Below are 19,114 nucleotides of genomic sequence, written 5' to 3'. Positions count from 1 at the left end.
CATAAAGTCCATTCCCTGCAGGGAGATGGACCACCTCAACAGTTTGGGATTTTCAGTCCGTGTCTGCAGGGCCATCTGAGGGGCCTGTGGTATCTCTGAACCCAGAAGTGAGTCCCAAACAGGAATATATCTCTTTACACTGCAAGCAAATACCACGCAGTAGGTTACACCGCGGACGTTACATTGTCTGCGTTGTTACCACGCATGGCTTTACATCGCAAATAGTTTCTATGACTTGCACTAGATGGCACGCTGGATTTAGGAATAATATAAATTATTATTCCTACTCCAGTTAGCGCAACAGCAGGTAATGTGTTGGATTTAAAATCCAACACATTCCCTGGTGTTGAGGGCAATCTAGTGCAAGTCGTCGAAACAACTTGCAATGTAATGCCATGTGTGGTAACAATGCGGACGATGTAACATCTGCGTTGTAACCTACCCGCGTTGAAACCACTGTTTCCCCCAAACAGATATGGTCTCAACTTCTTCAGTGCCTAAGGCACAGCAAAATCCTCCCTTTCAATCACACTTCACCTCTGTTCCTGTGGGAGTAACCTCCTGCTTATGTTCTATGTGCTCCTCGTTTAACTGTGTTAAAACGCGCCCTATGCCATGATCCGATGTGTCTGTCTGTACTATAAACTCCTTGGAGAAGTCAGGAGCCTTGAATATAAGTGCTGTACACATGGCCTCCTTGAAGGTATCAAAGGCTTTTTGGCAGGCCTCTGTCCAGATCCCCAGTCTGTGCTGCTTCTTTGAAGTCAGCTCTGTTAACGGGCAACAATGATGCAATATGCCTTAACAAACCTCCTATAGTGCCCTGTGAGATTCAGAGAGGCCCTCACCTCTGTCTGTGTTGCCAGGCCAGGATTGCCTCAAGACTTAACACTGCCTTATCTGGCCCTTATTGGCCTTTATACTCAGGTCCACCTGCTGCAGGTCTTGAAGCATCCTCCTGAATGTGGCAGAGATGTTCCTCCCGGCTGGAACTGTAGACAACTATGTCACCCAGGTAAGTGTCACAGAATGCCTCCTTCCCAGCCAGGACCCTGTTGGAAAACCTCTGAAAGGTGGCAAGGGCATTCCATAAGCTAAAGAGCTTCACCCTAAACAGGAAGCGGCCCTCTGGTGCCACCTCAGTCAGAACAATCTTCCAAAACCCTGATGTTAAATCAAAAGTACTGAGAAATTTGGCAGCATCCCAATACTCCATGCAGAAACTGTGTTCTCGAGTGGCGTCTGATGGGGCAGCCTTGGGTACCAGTACCATAGGGCTGTAGCAGGGACTGTCGGAGGGCTCAATCACCCCCAAAGGCAGCATCTTGGAGTACTCCTCCTTGATATTTGCCCTCACCTTGTCTGACAAACTGTAGAACTTATTTTTAACAGGTGGACTGTCTCCAGTGTCCATATCATGGAAGCACAGGTGTATGAGTCCAGGGGTGAGGGAGAACAGAGAGGCAACCTGCCACAGTAACTGACGACAGTCACTCTGCTGTTCTGGGGTCAGAGTGGGCAGAGGTTGATGCCCTCCACTAACCCCTTGTGTTCCTGGGCAGGCAGGAGGTTAGGGAGAGGCTCACTCTCCTGTTCCACTCCCTCCTTTGTCACCAGAGTATGCTCATTTTGGACCTCTTAAAGTGTGGTTTGTGGCAATTCACGTGAAACCCCCCTAATGGTTCCTAGGGTTTCTCTTACTTATTTAGGCAATTCTCCTGTCCATCTAGATTATTCATACATTGCTAGCAAATGTGTTACAGTAAGATTAAAATATTATTTGTAGCTGGAAGATCATCGCTTACTGGAGCTCTACTAGACTGAAGGTTTTTCACTGCCATGCCCGCTTCTTCAATTACCATACAAGCAGAAACTATTTCTCTGTGTTCATTCTCTAGCTAAGCTAGGGCTATGAGCTTAAAATAGTTTAGGATTTTCTCTTTTTGTGCAGAGGATTGTAAGGTATGTAGGCTCTAGTAGAACTTGGAGAAAGAGGACAGTATTGTTGTGCTTGTTTGTATCTGTTGATCTTAGTCGCTCTCAATTGTTTGATATTTCACTGACTCCCAGGATTTAAAAAAATAAATAATCTGGCCAGTGTTCTGCTTGGGCTTTCACCATCTCGATATGTCATGGCAAGACTGTATTTACAGAGAAATGTACTTCTCTGTCAGCTTCCTCCCTGAATTTCTACTAAGGTTAAGCAGCTTATGAAGTCAGCTGTTGCTAGATGGGTTTCTAGGTCTTTTAACTCATAGTCTAACTTAAATGGTAAATTCAGTGTTGATTTGAGTATCTCATGAAGTTTAGCTACTGAATGTTACCTTAAGGTCATCAAGAACACCACAGAACTGGAGACAACATCAGGATAGAATGTAAAATAGTTAGTAATGGCTTCCCTCAATTCTGCATGGAATAGGCTATCAAATACAGCCTGTTGTTGGGAATCGCCATGTGAGGGTGTGCACTGAAGTACAAGGAATCCAAAGTGTCAGGTTGACAGATGCATGATCTCATAGAATTCTAAATCTGTGTGAGATAGTGGTTTTCTATCCTTCTATGCCCATCCAGTAATCTATTCTGGTCGAAGTGTTATGGACTATTGTGTCAAATGTAAACTAGCGAGTTTCTGGATATCTATTCCTTTGTAGGTTGATGACCTAATGTGTTCATATTTGTTTAAATCCTTGTACCATAGAGGATACGTACCTAGGAATTGAGCTTACTCTGACTAAAGCTGCATCTAATACCTTGTTACAGTCACCACCTGTAGGAAGCTGGCTCTGTATATGATATTGCCGCCAGGTGCTAATACCCTGCACAGAGTCCAGGGGTACCCCAAAAGTGTACAGGGCTCAATATAAAACCCAAAGGGCTCTATTAGTGGTAGTGTGGGCGAGCAGCCTCAGGCCGAACACGGAGGAGTGTAAGATATTTATTGCACATACATGATCAATAATGGACACAAGACTCAAGAAGCAGCTACTGATCAATTTTATAACATTATACTTGGTAGGTATTTTTATTTTAAGACCAAGACCTTGCTGCTAAGGTCATTTTGTTGCAAGTCAAGATACTTTTCATGAATAAGAGTCGACAGTGCAATGTTCGAACAGTGGAGGAAATCAATTGAGGGATGTATCAAGTGAGTACACAACTTACAATTCTAGTCTTCGGGTGATCAGACTCACACAGAGGGCGGAGTCGGTCGTGGGGGACTGGGGCACCTGTACAGTGCTGATTTCGATATCTTCGCCGAGGTGGCCGATACCAATAACGATCCTTACCCTAAGTGTCAGCGGGGGGCAATGAGCGGGATAGATTTCAGCAGGCGGCAAGCGCCATTACCGCTGTGGTCGCTGGCAGTCGACGGCTGTGGATCAGATGGGGTTTCGCCGTCGTTAGATCATCTTGAAGAGATCGTGGTCAAGCAGATGGTGCAGGAGGCGACTGGCAGTGCCCCTAGGAGGATGGTACAGGCTCTCAGGCCCAGAGCTGTGGGCAACTTGAGTTGTGGAGCAGAGAGGATCCCTCAAGTTTGTCCAGTTGTAGGGCTTTCTTCAGGCAGGATAGTGTTTTGTTGACACATGTGCCGGTCCTCTACCACTGGGGTCTAGGGGAGATCTTTGTTAACAGTAAGTTGCATTGAAACCAGTGTCAGTCCTCAACTGTGGTGGTTCTTGGAGTTATTTTAATGTAGGGAGTCGCGCCAACAAGGGTCGGTCCTCCCTTGCAGTTTGTTTCTTTTTTGACAGGTCCACTGTCTGATGAAGATTGGAGCCTTTGTCGAAGGCAGCAGCCCTATCAGGATTTCAAAGGTCTCTGGCTACAAGACAGGTTGCAGGTTCGCAGAAGCTGGAGACAGGCCGGTAGAGCTGGGGCTAAGGCAGCTGTTGTCTTGCTCCGTAGGTCATCACATCTGAAGGTCAGTTCTGGGGGAGCCCCTTCAATACTAAATTTAGGAGGTGTTTTAGGGCCTTATAAGGTAGGGCCAGTGGGCGACTTACCTGGAGTGGCTACACCCCCAATTATTCCGCCCTCCTATGGGAGGAGGCATAGACCTAGCCTTGATTGGAGGGATCCCCGCATCCATAAGATGGTGAGGACTGAAAGTTGTGTTTCACCTCGCTTCCCCCCACATAAGGGGTTGAGTTACAGAGGTGGGCTCAACTCCTATCTTTTTGGATTTTTCCCCCCAAAGTGGGGGTGTATACCAGGGGCTGCCGTCTTGTGCGAGCCGCAGAGGCTGGGGTTCGCATTACAAAGGTGGCAGGCCTTTGAAACTTTGCTCTTTGAGCACTGGCCCATCCTGGGGAGGAGGCATGACATGCCCAGGATGTGCATTGTTTCTGGTCCAAGAGAGCAGGGGCTCTCTACCCAGGGGTCCAGAAACATGTCTAGTGGTGGCTGGCTGCCTAGAGCCAGTCAGAGACCACACCAGTGTTGCTAGGGATTCAGGGGGCCTCTCTGACTGGCATCAGTGTGTATTTATTGAGAGGAGTAGTTTGGTACCAAACACTCCTATAGTCAGTAAAGCCATAATGGTGCTGTGGTACTCAAGTTGTCAAGTTTCCAGCCCATGTACTCTATATGGCTTCAAAGGTACTTACAGTATTGGGAAATAGTGCCCAAGATTGTAGAGGCACATCTGACCATGCAGATATGCCTTCACCAGGAGTATACTGCACCCTGCCTTGTGGCAGCTGTGAGGCCTGCTAGAGGAGTAACATACTTATACAGTCAGGCAGTGCTAGCTGACATTGCACTCAGGCAGGGTGCCCTGTTGACTTTGTCATTTACTCCCTCACAGGGGCATGTAGGCTGCAAGGTCAGTGGCATTGTCCCAGTGAGGGCGTCCCAAGGGACCCTCTTCAGTTTCCAGGTCACGGGTACCCAGGTTACCATTTACTAGGGACATATAGGAGGCAGAAATACCAATTGTGGACATGTTTTTAGAGAAAGAATACTGGTACTGGGAACCCGGACAGCAGGGACCCAGTACTCTACAGTCAAAGCTGCATCAAAAGCCAGGCAAAAAGTGAGGGGGTACTGCAGCAGAACCCCATTTTCTCACACCAACTTCAAGCTATTGTTTTCAGGGATAGACCCAATTTCATTAGACGAATCTAGGGTTGCCTGTTAGGGGCCTTTTGTATTCTTTGTTTAGAAGCCTTCCAGTGCTTAATTTGAGCAGGTGCTTTTAGGTGCTCAGCAACTGCACTTCTTTCACAGGGCCGGGGCTACAATTTCTGAACCTGCAGGTGGTGGTCTCAATATTAATTGTTCAAATTCAAAATAAAAAGAATAACATACATTGCATGGTGACTGGCTAGTAAATGTTCATAGGGAGGCCGACATACGCCTGTCCAGGCAGGCATGATTGTGTATCACCACATTAGTGATGATATCATTATGCTGATCACAAATCTAAGAAGTCATCAACAAACTATGGCTTGCATCATATTCCCCATGTCTGCTGCACCCTGCCACTGCCTGAGCCTAAACCTCCCATTGGATAATTGTAGCTGGGGGCTGGATCATGACTGAGTTGAGGCAAGAAAGCTGCAAGAGCGCATTTGGAACTTGGGAGTGAAGGCTCTTGAGGAAGAATAAATGAAAGTAAGTGTGGTTTTTCCACTTGTTGCGTAGCCAGAGTAGCATATTCGGCAGCCCTGCATTGCTGCTATCCTCAATGTGCTTGATGCGGCTGTGGCCCAACACAGCTTCTGTGCGCCATGGCGTCACCTGTAGAATCTGTGCGCTGCACCCCAGCATGGTAATTGCTAAGCATGAGTGAGTCCAGTAGGCACCACAGCCATACTTACCGGCATTGGCAGCTTTACTGCTGGGGACAATGCCTGTGGTGTAGCAGGCAGGGTCGCAGCAAGCTGAGCAGTGGATGTCGATGCTGTCGCCATCCCTGGACCTACTACTTACAGGTAGCACTAGCAGTGACATGACCTGCTGTGCTCAAGCAGCCGCCTGTTCTGCAATAAACCCAGTCATATCACACTGATTAATATATTCAAAAAAGCATTTTCATTTGGTGTACATTTTGTTTTTGCACTCGGTGTAGGTAAGAAAGTAAAACACGTCCTCTTCCGCTTCTTTAGGAATGACAACAGGAAAACACAGAGTTCAAAATAGCAGGGACATGTACAGGCTGACGACAGGGGTCACAGGCAGCTGCAGTGTTAGAGATGAGAGACAGCAAGAGTAAAGAGGAGAAGAAACAACAAGAGAGGAGAGAGATATAACTGAGCAAAGTAGAAGAAAAGGAGGACAGCAAATCAGATACAAAGAGAAAGCAGCCATGATGTGAAGAAGAAAGCATTAAGAAGAGAGAAGATAGAATGAAAGGACGTGGAGGACAGGACAGAGGAAAAAAAGCAGACACATGATAAAATGGAGACACAGCTAATCACTGCGAGAGAATGATAGTAAAGAGCCAAGATCGAGGGGAGAGAGAGCAGAGCATGGATAAAAGTGAAGAGATAAAAGGGCAGGGCTAAAATGAATAGAGGGCAAATCAGAAATACAGGGTGTGACAAAGATGATAGAAAACAATTACAGAGGTTAGAGGATAGACTCTTTGAGCAAAGACTTAGGGGACAGACACCAGATCAAGGTTAGAAGATAGAGACTGAGGCAGTGAGAGTATTGAAAGTGGGCCTCACCGGAGGAAGACGTCAGCGGTGGCCTCCTTGGCAACATTTTCAGCACCTGCACTTCTTTTTTTTTTTACAAATTAAGCACTGAAGCCTTCCATTATTGCAAATGTCACCATGGTACCTGGTGCTGCATGAAATGCTTAAAATGGAGTACCTTTTTACATGAGGTTGGCTACCTCTCTAGAGTAGTTGGAGTAAGACGAAATATATGTGGCAGAGCACCACCTGCTAGCAAACTAACAACCCCGACATCCAGTCAAATGGGTGCCCTATAATACTACTATTTTGGCTAAGAATGTTACAACTTCCAGCACTTTGCGGCGGTTGTTGAGACCTCTGATGTTCCAGGTGAACAGTGTGGGTTTATGTGTCATTGGAAATTCTAACTATGTCTAAATGTAAGCTACTATAGGGATATGGACTTTGACCATCTTGAGTAGCATGTTTATATGATATTTGAACCCCTACTCTGTGTATGGTGTGTGAAACTTGTTAGGGTTTAAATATAAAACTCTCCCCACCCCACACTGAAAACCACACCTTTCAGTGGTTTCCGACCTCCAACAAAAACGTGTATGTAAAGTAATAAACAATAACCAGGGCCGCTGGAATTATGCAGCAGGGGAGGGATTCATTATGCGACAAGAAAAGGCAAATTATGCAGCGTAATGCGACCCATTTTGTGATGGTATTACTTCATTATTTTCTCATTTTCACACTTTTTGGGCATTGGTTGCCTCATTAGCGTAGCTTAATGCTCAAATACAGCAATAAGCAACAGAAAGGATACCAGTCAAACTTTGCAAAGAGCCTTTCAATGCACTGCAACAGGTGTCGGGTGTTTTAGTAACTTTTGAACCATTTGAAGTCGAGAGGATTTTTTTTTTTGTTAAAACATGCAGATTATGCAGCTGATGATGGATTATGTGGCCAAAGCGGGAAATCTATGTGCAAAATGCCCTTGCCGCACAATCGCATAATTCCAATGGCCCTGACAATAACCATATAATTATTGAGGTCCTCATAAAAATCTTCACCTATGCATTGCTGTATGCTGTACAGATTAACCTGCTTCATATCCATGAACAGGGAGAGGCCAGCATGTGATCTCTGTGTCCCATTATGAAGCTCTCTGCAGTCAGGGGAGATACAATACTTAACCCACAACTGTGTTCTGTTATTCACAACTGCCTGACATTTCAGACGTTGTACTGCAATTTGGTAGAGTGTATGATTTCACTGTAGTTTCATGGATTTGTTTAGTTGAAGGGCGGACCATGCAGCTACACCTGCATGCCTGGCCCAGGGATACATGAGGATGTTATCTCCATTAGGTAACACATCCACATACTGTAAGGTTAAGAACAATTCTCATATGTTGGTTGACGTTTCTATTCTGTGATTCTTTAGAAAGTCGGAATAGGGCCTTGGTTAGTATCAGTTGTCGGGGACATTCAGCGCTCATAACTTAGGGTCACAGGTGCCATGACTGCTAAATCTGAATCACTCACGTGCCCATGTGTTCTCTTATCCGCTTCTTCTGCTTTTATCCTACACTCGTTGGCGATTTCCTCCTAGAACAACACCTGAGGTTGGTATGTGCTAAAGACTTTCTATTTCTAGTACTCAGCAACAGCTGTTGCCATGTTATTTTTTAAAGTCTATATAGATTATGCACGATAAACCCGAATCCTTGTACAATGTTTGGACGCCACTAGGATAATAGTTAGACAAATATAAATAAATATAGATACAGATGACTTTACATATTAGCAAATGCTACTCTGTAGGCAAATAATTACTTTCCGCGTTTAATTTAGTTTCCATGTAGTCCTGAAAACCTATCAGTGAGATATGGATTGAGTCAAAGTAAGTAACAGAATGGCTCATCGAATGTAGCTCCTTGAAACATCTGGGTTCAGAATCCAAAAGAGTTGGCCTCCCTAAGGCTGATGCGAGGAACTTCCTTCGTCGTGCCTCACAGTTATTCATACTTCTCTCGGTTGTAATTCTTTTCAGCGAGCATCACGTGCTTTTAACTCAACCCAGATGGAGAAGTGTCAAGCACATGAACACGGTGTACAAGTTATCACTGGAGCACCACGTCCATATTTTAGCCACTAACTAGAAACACTTTATAAAAAGTTACAAGAGCAGAACAAAATTGCCCACATCGCATCTCAAAGAGACAGCACATGTCTGGATCAAGAATGCAGTCATTACACCGTATCAGATGGCCATGCCAACGCGTGGTTGCTATGTTACCTAATGAAATGAATGAATACAACAGAGAGTGCGCAATGAAGAACTGTCATATACTGCGCTCACAAAGCTGGTTTAATAGCAAGGGCCTATGTTTCATGAAATTACAAGAGGGCACCTCCCCTCCCCCTTTTAAAAAGACAATTTCACAGATGCTTTAGAAAACTAGATTAAACCTTGTGTATCCACTTGGTTAAGCAGACTTGAGTCGACATGACCACACGGTGGTAAAAGTTACGGGCATGCACGCAGTTGCCGGGCACCCCAACCAACTGGCGCAAGGGCCAAGCGAGCTGTTTTGGATACATTTCCTAAAGTGTTTTCGTTTGCACCGGCGGTCTGCAAGAAAAAGAAGCAGTTCCCGGGGTTCACATGTGGTTTTCAAACACAAAGCCTCTGCTTCCAGAGGCAGAGATCAGGAGAGTTGCAGATCTTTGCCCTAGGGACAGATTTATTGGAAAGTTTGGACTAATATTTGTGTAACCTGTCGAGACCTGTGTGGGAGGTTTTTTAGATTCAGTCTTCAAGTCCATTAATACTAAACATGAGACATGCGAGGAACTCCAGCCAGAGGCAGGGGATTACTGCATTAATTCGCAGCTGGTGAGTCAGCATTTGAAAATGCCATAGTCGCCATAGTCTAACACACGGAGACTTGGGGCCACATGCACTACGAAAACATTTTCGAGTTCCTAATTGTGACTTTTTGTAACCCGCAATCAGTATCTCGCAAAATGCGATGTACAACAGTGTCTCAGACACTATTTGCGATTCCCAATGGGGTCACAATTGACCTGCATCATCAATATTCATGAGGCAGGTCGCAATTCGGAATATCCAGCACTCACAGGGATGGTGGCCTGCTGGGATCAGTAGACTACAAGGTCTGTGATTGCTTTTTAAATTAAGCCATTTTTTTTACATGCAGCCCGTTTTCCTTTATATTTCAAAAATAAAAAGGAAAATCTTCCTTTTAATTTTTAATAGCAGGCAGTGGTCTGTGGGGCCACTGTCTGCTCTTAAAAAATGTTTGCGCCCACATTCACAAAGGTGAAGGAGTCCCTTGGGGACCCCTTCACGTTCATGAATGGGTTACCACCTACTTCACGGAGTCGGTAAAATATAAATGTTTTGCGACAGCTTTCCGGTCGCAAATACATGCACCTGTGACTCACTGTTAGGAAGGGATGCCCTTGAAATGCCCCTTCCTAATACCGACTCGCAGACCCTATATTGCGAGTTGGTAATAGGTTACCGACTCGCAAAATAAAGTTAGTAGTTGCCAAACGACTCTTTAGCTGTCGCAAAAGGCCCGATTTTTCCGTTAGCGACCACTGAAATGTGTAGTACATGTGGCCCTAAGAATCCAATGAAATGAGGTGAAACAGGGCAACATCACTGCGGGGTCAGCTAGGTGGAATTCATGCCTCCCTCAGGGCTTTAAGTGGGCCGGGTCTCACCGGGTCTGAGCACCAGCAGTTTTTTTAAGGGATCCTCGAAACGGGTCTCTTTCGAGCTCTGTTTTGTGCCTTGATACAGGTGGTCTGTTTTTCCAGACTGCAATGACAGCAGGCACATCGATGTTCACGTGCTTTACACTGCTCACTTCTCAGTAGTGGAAAAGTTATGGCATGATGTCATGCCATGTGAGCATTTTAGGGGAAGGGAAATCCTTAAAGAGAGTCATTTTCTCTCTGGAATTTCCCTTATTTTATTTTAAACTGAGGAGCAGCAACATCGTCGTGGTGTCAGCAGGGCTTTAAGTGGAAGTGTTAGATCTGGGGGTCTCTAGTTGGCAATGGTTAGCACCTGTGTCCAAATAGGGACCCTTACTTCTAAGTCAGGACAAGGGGATTACTCTCCTTAATAACCCCTGCTCACCCCCTTGGTAGGTTGGCACGAGCAGACAGGCTTATCTCAGAGGCAGTGTGTTAAGCATTTGTGAATATACACAGTAACACAGTGATAGCACTACAGATGGACACAACACAGGTTTTATAAAAATAGGTATTCTTTATATAGACTTAAACACAAGACCACAAACAACAAAAATCCACAATACTATACTAAAGGTTACTTAAAAGATGATGACAGTCTCTTAATTCAAGTTGATGGTAAATGCGACAAAGTTCTCAACAAAGTTCTTGGATGCGGCACGCAAAGTGAACAAAAGGCTCGCAAAAGGGGAGATGCGTCAGTTCCGTGACCCAGGGGAACGGTTGCGTCCTTCCTCAATGCTTGCGCAGAGTAGGGGACTCGTCGTGAGCCTTACCGGTGCGGAGGTGATGCGTAGATTCTCGACCTGTTGCGGTGCGCAAGATGGCGCCCTGATGCGATGCCGATGCGATGATCCAGTTGCGATGCGAGAAGATGGCGCCCTTGATGCGGCGATGCGATAACGATGCAATGACGCCCTGGCAGCCTTGCGACGACTCTGTACTTTGGAGCCGCGACAGGTGCGCTTCTCCGGTGATGCGATGACAGCTCTCTCGATGCGTCGCGCTTCTCCGGCGATGCGACAGCAGACAGCTTCGATGAACACACGCTTCCAGGGAGATGCGACGAACTCTCGCTTCTCCGGTGTTGCGATGATTTCAGCTGCGGCAGCGACACGCTTCTTCTCGATGCGTCGCGCTTCCAGCTCCCAGCGGCACACAAGTGACTGGAGTCAGAATTCCCAGCAAGGAAATTCAGGAGGGAGCTGGTGGTGAAGTCTTTTGGCCCTGAGACTTCAACAGGAGGCAAGCACAGTTCAAGCCCTTGAAGAATATTCTGTAGATGAAAGTCCTTACAAAGTTCCTTCTCCTTTCCCTTGGCATTGAAGCAACCACTGCAGGCCAACCCAGCAAACAGCACACTGGCAGAGGGGCAGTCCAAACTCCTGCAGCTTCCTTGGTTCTTCTCCTTGGCAGGAAGGTTTCTTGTTTGAGAAGTGATCTAAAGTCTGTGGGACTGGGTCCCAATATTTATACCAAAAAATCCTTTGTTCTCTGAAGGCAGAGAGGCCACTGCCTAGTTTAAGCCAGTTCCGGAGCACTGTGTTTACATGACTCTTCTCTTCCTTTCACTGTGCAGGGCAGAAACATCAGACGCCCCGCAGGAGGTGGAGCCAGCACAGGGTAGGGAAGATGCAGCTCTGGAGTACTCTGTTGACAGGATTCCCCTTCTCCTTTCACTGTGCAGGGCAGAGACATCAGACAAGCCACAGGGGGTGGAGCCAGCATTGTGGAGGGAAGGCCCAGCCCTATTCAGGTGTCAGGTGCACTCTCCCCCTCCCATCTGGAGGTAAATTTCCCTATTCACCACTGGGCTGTCCCAGACTGTCTCCTGGAATTTCCCCATCTCTGTCACACACAAACCCAGACAATGAATACACAAGTCAGCAGAGGCGGGCTCAAATGGTTAGGCAAGCAAATACCTACTTTCTAAAAGTGGTATTTGCAAACACAGAATATTAAAATAAACTTTACTAAAAGATGTATTTTATTATTCTGAGTTCAAGCATACTAAACTCGAATTTCTACCATGTTCCCTGAGTCAGTTATGATTGTAGGGATGTAACAAGCTTCACTTCCATTCTAATCTATGAGAACAGGTAGCCTTCAATAGTGAAAAACGAAAATGGCTGTAATTCACTACTAAAACATGCTACACACATCAGAGCATGTCCTACCTTATACTTAGAATGCACCCCACCCTTGGGCCTACCATAGGGGTGTCTAATATGAAGCCAAGGGAAGGTTTAGGGACTGGCAAGTGGGTGCACTTGGCCAAGTCGACATGGTAGTCACAGACTACACACAGGCCTTGCAATGGCACGCCTGAGACATACTTTACAATCTGCTTCTGTGGGTGGCACAACCAGTGCTGCAAGCCCACCAGCAGCATTTGCTCTACAAGCCCTGGGCACACATGGTGCACTGTACTAGGGGCTGACAGTAAATCAAATAAGCCATTCATGGAATCCAATCAGTATATTAATTTAACATGGGGAGCACTTGCACTGTGGCACTGATTAGTAGTGGCACAGTGCCCAAAACATACAACCAGCAAAAATATGTCAAAACAGAGGAGGCAATCCGTCAAAAAGTGGAAGGGAGACTCACGCCAATGATGTCAGGTCTAACACGAAGCTTTTTCAATATTAAATACAACAAGCCATAGTTGCTGCTAATTTATCTCATGCCACTAACAACCATTGACAAAGCCAATAGTCCTGCCTTGTTGTAGGTATGATGTTACTTGTTGTATAAAATATCTGGATGCAATGACAGAAAAAGCAAAATACAAGTCTGTCGGTATACTATGCTAAGTGCAGACTTTTAGCTTATGTGTTTTTATGCAATGCCCTTAATTACATTGGTCACGCCCCTTTGATAGACCCTCCAGTTTTTTCATCTCACTGAAAGTCCGGGCCTCCCTTACATATCTGTCTTTAACATTTGTAAGTGGTTTGCAACCCCTGTGCAGGGCCGATAAATGGATGTTTTCTGCCCTAGACAAAAGCGCCATTTTTCCACCACAAACCCCAGTGGTGCCACATTTGCTTTGGAGGGCACCCACATGTCCCATATATTGGTGCTTCAGCATGCTACAAGTATCTATTCAGCCTTCCATCTTACAAGACTAGGGGCCTCTTATTGCATCCCTCTGTGTGCAAAGTCCCTTTTTTAGGAGCACAAGCACCTAACCCAGAATGGGCTTCTCGTATGTGTTTGAGGCAAAAATCATTTAAGGTGTCTAACAATGCAATTTCGGGGATGAAAGTGACCTTTTCTACTGACTTCTAGAAAGTCTGGATTTGTCTGCAGGTCCACAACCTACAGAGATGAAATCCCCTTTTTCTGTGTGGCATTTAAGACATGTAGTAGAGTGTTAAAGATTGGATGGATTTGTTAGCATGAGCTGGAAGCCATTTTGTATTTCTGGCAGCCATCTTGTTTGCCATGTGCTGCCACGTGCTCGTCATGTGCTCTGTCCTCCCTCAGTGTTGACTGCTCTTGTAATCTGCATAGAAACGAACTATATTTAGCATCTTCCACCTTAGCACATGCTCAGTTGAGCTTGCAGATGTCCTTGCAACTCTTTCTAGTCTGTATATGCCAGGATGTGTTCACCAGAATTAGCAACTGTTAGCTCCTCCCACTTTGTTGAGCAAGCAGATCTTGCTTGCCCATATTAGTCATTTTTGCATACTTACATGTGCCAGTTCTGCCCCTTGGTCTTATGCTGACTATGTAACCCTAATAAAACAAAAACAATGTTGTCCCCCAGGATAATTTTCTCTCACAACTTTGAGACTACAAACAAGGGAAAAAAACCTATTGTTTGTATGGGTTATTTTATTCAAACCCTTTTAGAAATTTTTTATTAAATCATTTTGAAAGGCATTTTTACGGTTGAGAAAAACACTACTTACAAACATTTACACTATTTACAGCTATCATACAAACAATTCTAAACACAAAACAATAACTATGTACAAATGAATCCACAGTTATAAACAAGCTTCTTTTACAATAAGAAAAACAACAATTCTGTTCGCACAAATAATCAATCTTTGTGAAAAATACAACTTATTAGAAAGCCCAACCAGGGTCAAAACAACAGGAAGAGGCAACAGAAAAATCACTTTGTACTCAACAATCAGTTACAGTTGACAAATGACTGTTAACTTTGCTCAATCAAAAGTGCCTATTCGCCGTTATGCCGACGCGTTTCAAATCTGGATGAAATCACAGATTCTCTTCAGGGCTCTGTCAGTGTGGTATTCTATAAAGATAAAGGAAGCTTGATTTAGCCACTATTTACAAAGATTGAGGACCTCCCCCTAGAACACAGGGACAGAAGTCGCAGGTTTTTTACCTTTTCATATGGATAACGCGATCCCGCGGTCCAATCATTCAAATAGAGAGGGGCCTTTTATTATGCAGAGGTTCTGTTAAAAAGATTATGAGAAAGGGATTTAATACCAAGCCTCTCAGAGACGTGCAGGTAGATGGTCCCACAATTTCAAAGCACACATTCCGTACCTTAAATTGTTTAAAACGGGGGCACCACTAGTTATTTTCTCCAAACATGGTTCTTCCGCTGTGTACTCATTAACGCTGCCGCCTGAAAAGCAACAGACATGTGCTGTACTTACTAAATGACCGTTCACTTTGCTAGCTCGATCTAAAACAGCGGTTTACCTAACTGTTGGCGTACCTGGGTTTCTTTCTGAGGGGCAGTGAGTGATTTTGCTGTTATGCCGGACTCTCGCTGATGGGCGGGGATGCCTCCGCGGTATAACACTGCGTGCTTCAATCTCGCTTCGATCTGAAATAATTATATTGAAATTGTAAAGCGCGAAGAAGCTACTTGTCTACCATCTACAGGAGACGCGCCAACACTCACCTCTCTTTCCAACCACATACCAGGAAATGCGAACTCATTGGTGGAAAACCACCATGTGAGGCAACTACTTCATAGCTAATCCGCCGCTGAGCATTGTGGACTTTGTAGTTAAACAGATACTTCAAGTTTATAGGCGGGAAATCTCAGATAAAGAGTTGAGCCCCGTTTGGGTACTATTGAATTTTAGTATCAAATACGCTTCTTTTCTCAGAAGCATTTCATCGCTGTTTCCACTCAAATTAGTTTGATTCAAGTTGAACAGCACAGTCCACTTGAACTCATTTTCCCCATGATTTTGATCAATAAAGTGTTGGACAAGGGGCGCTGTGAGCACTCTGTTCTTAATGCGTGACCTATGTTGCGTCATGCGTGTGTTGGCCTGTTGGTTTGTTTTACCTATATAAATTTTAGGACAAGGGCAAATAATAGCGTACACCACGTTTTTAGTTCTACAATTCGTGAAGTTCGAATGGGTCCACGTTGTAGTAGTGTGGCAGAAAGTTTTCCCTTCAATCGTTGTATCGCAAGCGATACAATTCCCACATCTATGGTGGCCCTCGATTGGTTTCAGTCCCCATTTGGACAATAAGTCGCTTTTTGGTTTTGGTATTCTAATGTCTGCGCGAACTAATTGTTGGCCAATATTCTGGTTTTTTTTAAAGGCAAATATTGGGCGGGGAAATGGCATTTCCAATTGTTCTAACAAATGCCAATGTTTCAAAACCATCTGTCGAATTTTGTGAGTTTCCGCACAAAACGTGGTAACGCAAACTAAGCTTTCAAGTTCACGCTTCTGTTTTTTCTCAAAGAGACATTCTCTTGGTGTATAACGAGCCCTCTTAAACGAATGCTTAAGTAATTTACTTGGGTAGCCTCGTTTGACCAAATCATTGCAAAACTGTTGGCCATGTTCCTCGAACTGGTCAATTTCTGAACAATTTCGCCGAATTCTGAGGAGTTGTCCATAAGGCAAGTTCGCCCTCAGGTTTCTTGGGTGCGAACTGCCATAATGAAGGATGGTGTTTTTATCCGTTTTCTTCCTGAAAAGTGATGATTTCAAGATGCCTCCCACATTACTCATTTCAACATCAAGAAAGGTCATTTTAACGTTACTTGAATCTAGTGAGAATTGTATGTCACGATGTCTCGAATTTATCCATTGGTGAAAGTTACTCAAGTCGGCTGGGCTCCCCTGCCACAGGAGCCACACGTCGTTGATGTAACGATACCAATGCATTATATTTTGTGAGTAGGGGTTGTTTGTCTCTATGAATCTTTTTTCATATTCCGCCATATAAAGGACGGCCATTTCAGGAGCATAAGGGCACCCCATCGCGGTGCCCTTAACTTGCATGTAGAAATCGTCATTGAAACGAAAATAGTTCTTTTTCAGAGTGATCTCTGCCAATCGCAGTATAAAGGATGTAGGGACTTTATGGGGTCTCTCTCTGGAGTCCAAATAAAGTTCAATCACTTCTAATGCCTCCTCCTGAGGTATTTGAGTGTAGAGGGACGTAACGTCCATTGTCACCATTAATTGTACTGTGTCATTAAATACAGTACCCTCTACTTTTGACAGAAAATCCGTTGTGTCCCGTAGATATGCCTTCACTTCCGTCACAAATGGCTTCAAAAAGAAGTCCACAAATTTGGACAAGGGCTCGAGACACGAATCGCACCCCGAAACAATTGGTCGTCCGGGGGGATCCGACGAGTTTTTATGAATTTTGGGCAGAAAATATGCCACTGGAGTTCTGGGAAATTTTTTGATTAAAAAATCAGTTTCCTTGGGGCCTAAAAAACCACTATCTTTGCCATTTTGTACAACATCTGCAATCAAAGATTCAGCAAATTCAATCTTTGATTGCAGATGTTGTACAAAATGGCAAAGATAGTGGTTTTTTAGGCCCCAAGGAAACTGATTTTTTAATCAAAAAATTTCCCAGAACTCCAGTGGCATATTTTCTGCCCAAAATTCATAAAAACTCGTCGGATCCCCCCGGACGACCAATTGTTTCGGGGTGCGATTCGTGTCTCGAGCCCTTGTCCAAATTTGTGGACTTCTTTTTGAAGCCATTTGTGACGGAAGTGAAGGCATATCTTACGGGACACAACGGATTTTCTGTCAAAAGTAGAGGGTACTGTATTTAATGACACAGTACAATTAATGGTGACAATGGACGTTACGTCCCTCTACACTCAAATACCTCAGGAGGAGGCATTAGAAGTGATTGAACTTTATTTGGACTCCAGAGAGAGACCCCATAAAGTCCCTACATCCTTTATACTGCGATTGGCAGAGATCACGCTGAAAAAGAACTATTTTCGTTTCAATGACGATTTCTACATGCAAGTTAAGGGCACCGCGATGGGGTGCCCTTATGCTCCTGAAATGGCCGTCCTTTATATGGCGGAATATGAAAAAAGATTCATAGAGACAAACAACCCCTACTCACAAAATATAATGCATTGGTATCGTTACATCGACGACGTGTGGCTCCTGTGGCAGGGGAGCCCCGCCGACTTGAGTAACTTTCACCAATGGATAAATTCGAGACATCGTGACATACAATTCTCACTAGATTCAAGTAACGTTAAAATGACCTTTCTTGATGTTGAAATGAGTAATGTGGGAGGCATCTTGAAATCATCACTTTTCAGGAAGAAAACGGATAAAAACACCATCCTTCATTATGGCAGTTCGCACCCAATAAACCTGAGGGCGAACTTGCCTTATGGACAACTCCTCAGAATTCGGCGAAATTGTTCAGAAATTGACCAGTTCGAGGAACATGGCCAACAGTTTTGCAATGATTTGGTCAAACGAGGCTACCCAAGTAAATTACTTAAGCATTCGTTTAAGAGGGCTCGTTATACACCAAGAGAATGTCTCTTTGAGAAAAAACAGAAGCGTGAACTTGAAAGCTTAGTTTGCGTTACCACGTTTTGTGCGGAAACTCACAAAATTCGACAGATGGTTTTGAAACATTGGCATTTGTTAGAACAATTGGAAATGCCATTTCCCCGCCCAATATTTGCCTTTAAAAAAACCCAGAATATTGGCCAACAATTAGTTCGCGCAGACATTAGAATACCAAAACCAAAAAGCGACTTATTGTCCAAATGGGGACTGAAACCAATCGAGGGCCACCATAGATGTGGGAATTGTATCGCTTGCGATACAACGATTGAAGGGAAAACTTTCTGCCACACTACTACAACGTGGACCCATTCGAACTTCACGAATTGTAGAACTAAAAACGTGGTGTACGCTATTATTTGCCCTTGTCCTAAAATTTATATAGGTAAAACAAACCAACAGGCCAACACACGCATGACGCAACATAGGTCACGCATTAAGAACAGAGTGCTCACAGCGCCCCTTGTCCAACACTTTATTGATCAAAATCATGGGGAAAATGAGTTCAAGTGGACTGTGCTGTTCAACTTGAATCAAACTAATTTGAGTGGAAACAGCGATGAAATGCTTCTGAGAAAAGAAGCGTATTTGATACTAAAATTCAATAGTACCCAAACGGGGCTCAACTCTTTATCTGAGATTTCCCGCCTATAAACTTGAAGTATCTGTTTAACTACAAAGTCCACAATGCTCAGCGGCGGATTAGCTATGAAGTAGTTGCCTCACATGGTGGTTTTCCACCAATGAGTTCGCATTTCCTGGTACGTGGTTGGAAAGAGAGGTGAGTGTTGGCGCGTCTCCTGTAGATGGTAGACAAGTAGCTTCTTCGCGCTTTACAATTTCAATATAATTATTTCAGATCGAA

General features: G+C 44.5%; 1 long non-coding RNA gene across 1 annotated transcript; it reads right to left on the bottom strand.

Annotated features, from left to right (window-relative positions):
• Positions 1 to 14,798: 14,798 nt before the first annotated feature.
• Positions 14,799 to 15,245, bottom strand: LOC144753654 (uncharacterized). The gene is made up of 3 exons (XR_013594458.1): positions 15,141 to 15,245; positions 14,966 to 15,047; positions 14,799 to 14,871 (listed from the first exon to the last, which is right to left on the bottom strand). It is a non-coding gene; the product is annotated as an uncharacterized LOC144753654 (long non-coding RNA).
• Positions 15,246 to 19,114: the final 3,869 nt, after the last annotated feature.

Source organism: Lissotriton helveticus, chromosome 5_1, assembly GCF_964261635.1.
Source record: "Lissotriton helveticus chromosome 5_1, aLisHel1.1, whole genome shotgun sequence".
In the NCBI taxonomy this organism is placed as follows: Eukaryota; Metazoa; Chordata; class Amphibia; order Caudata; family Salamandridae; genus Lissotriton; species Lissotriton helveticus.
The sequence above is the reverse complement of the archived record's forward strand: the minus strand, read 5'-3'. Positions and strand labels throughout refer to the sequence as shown.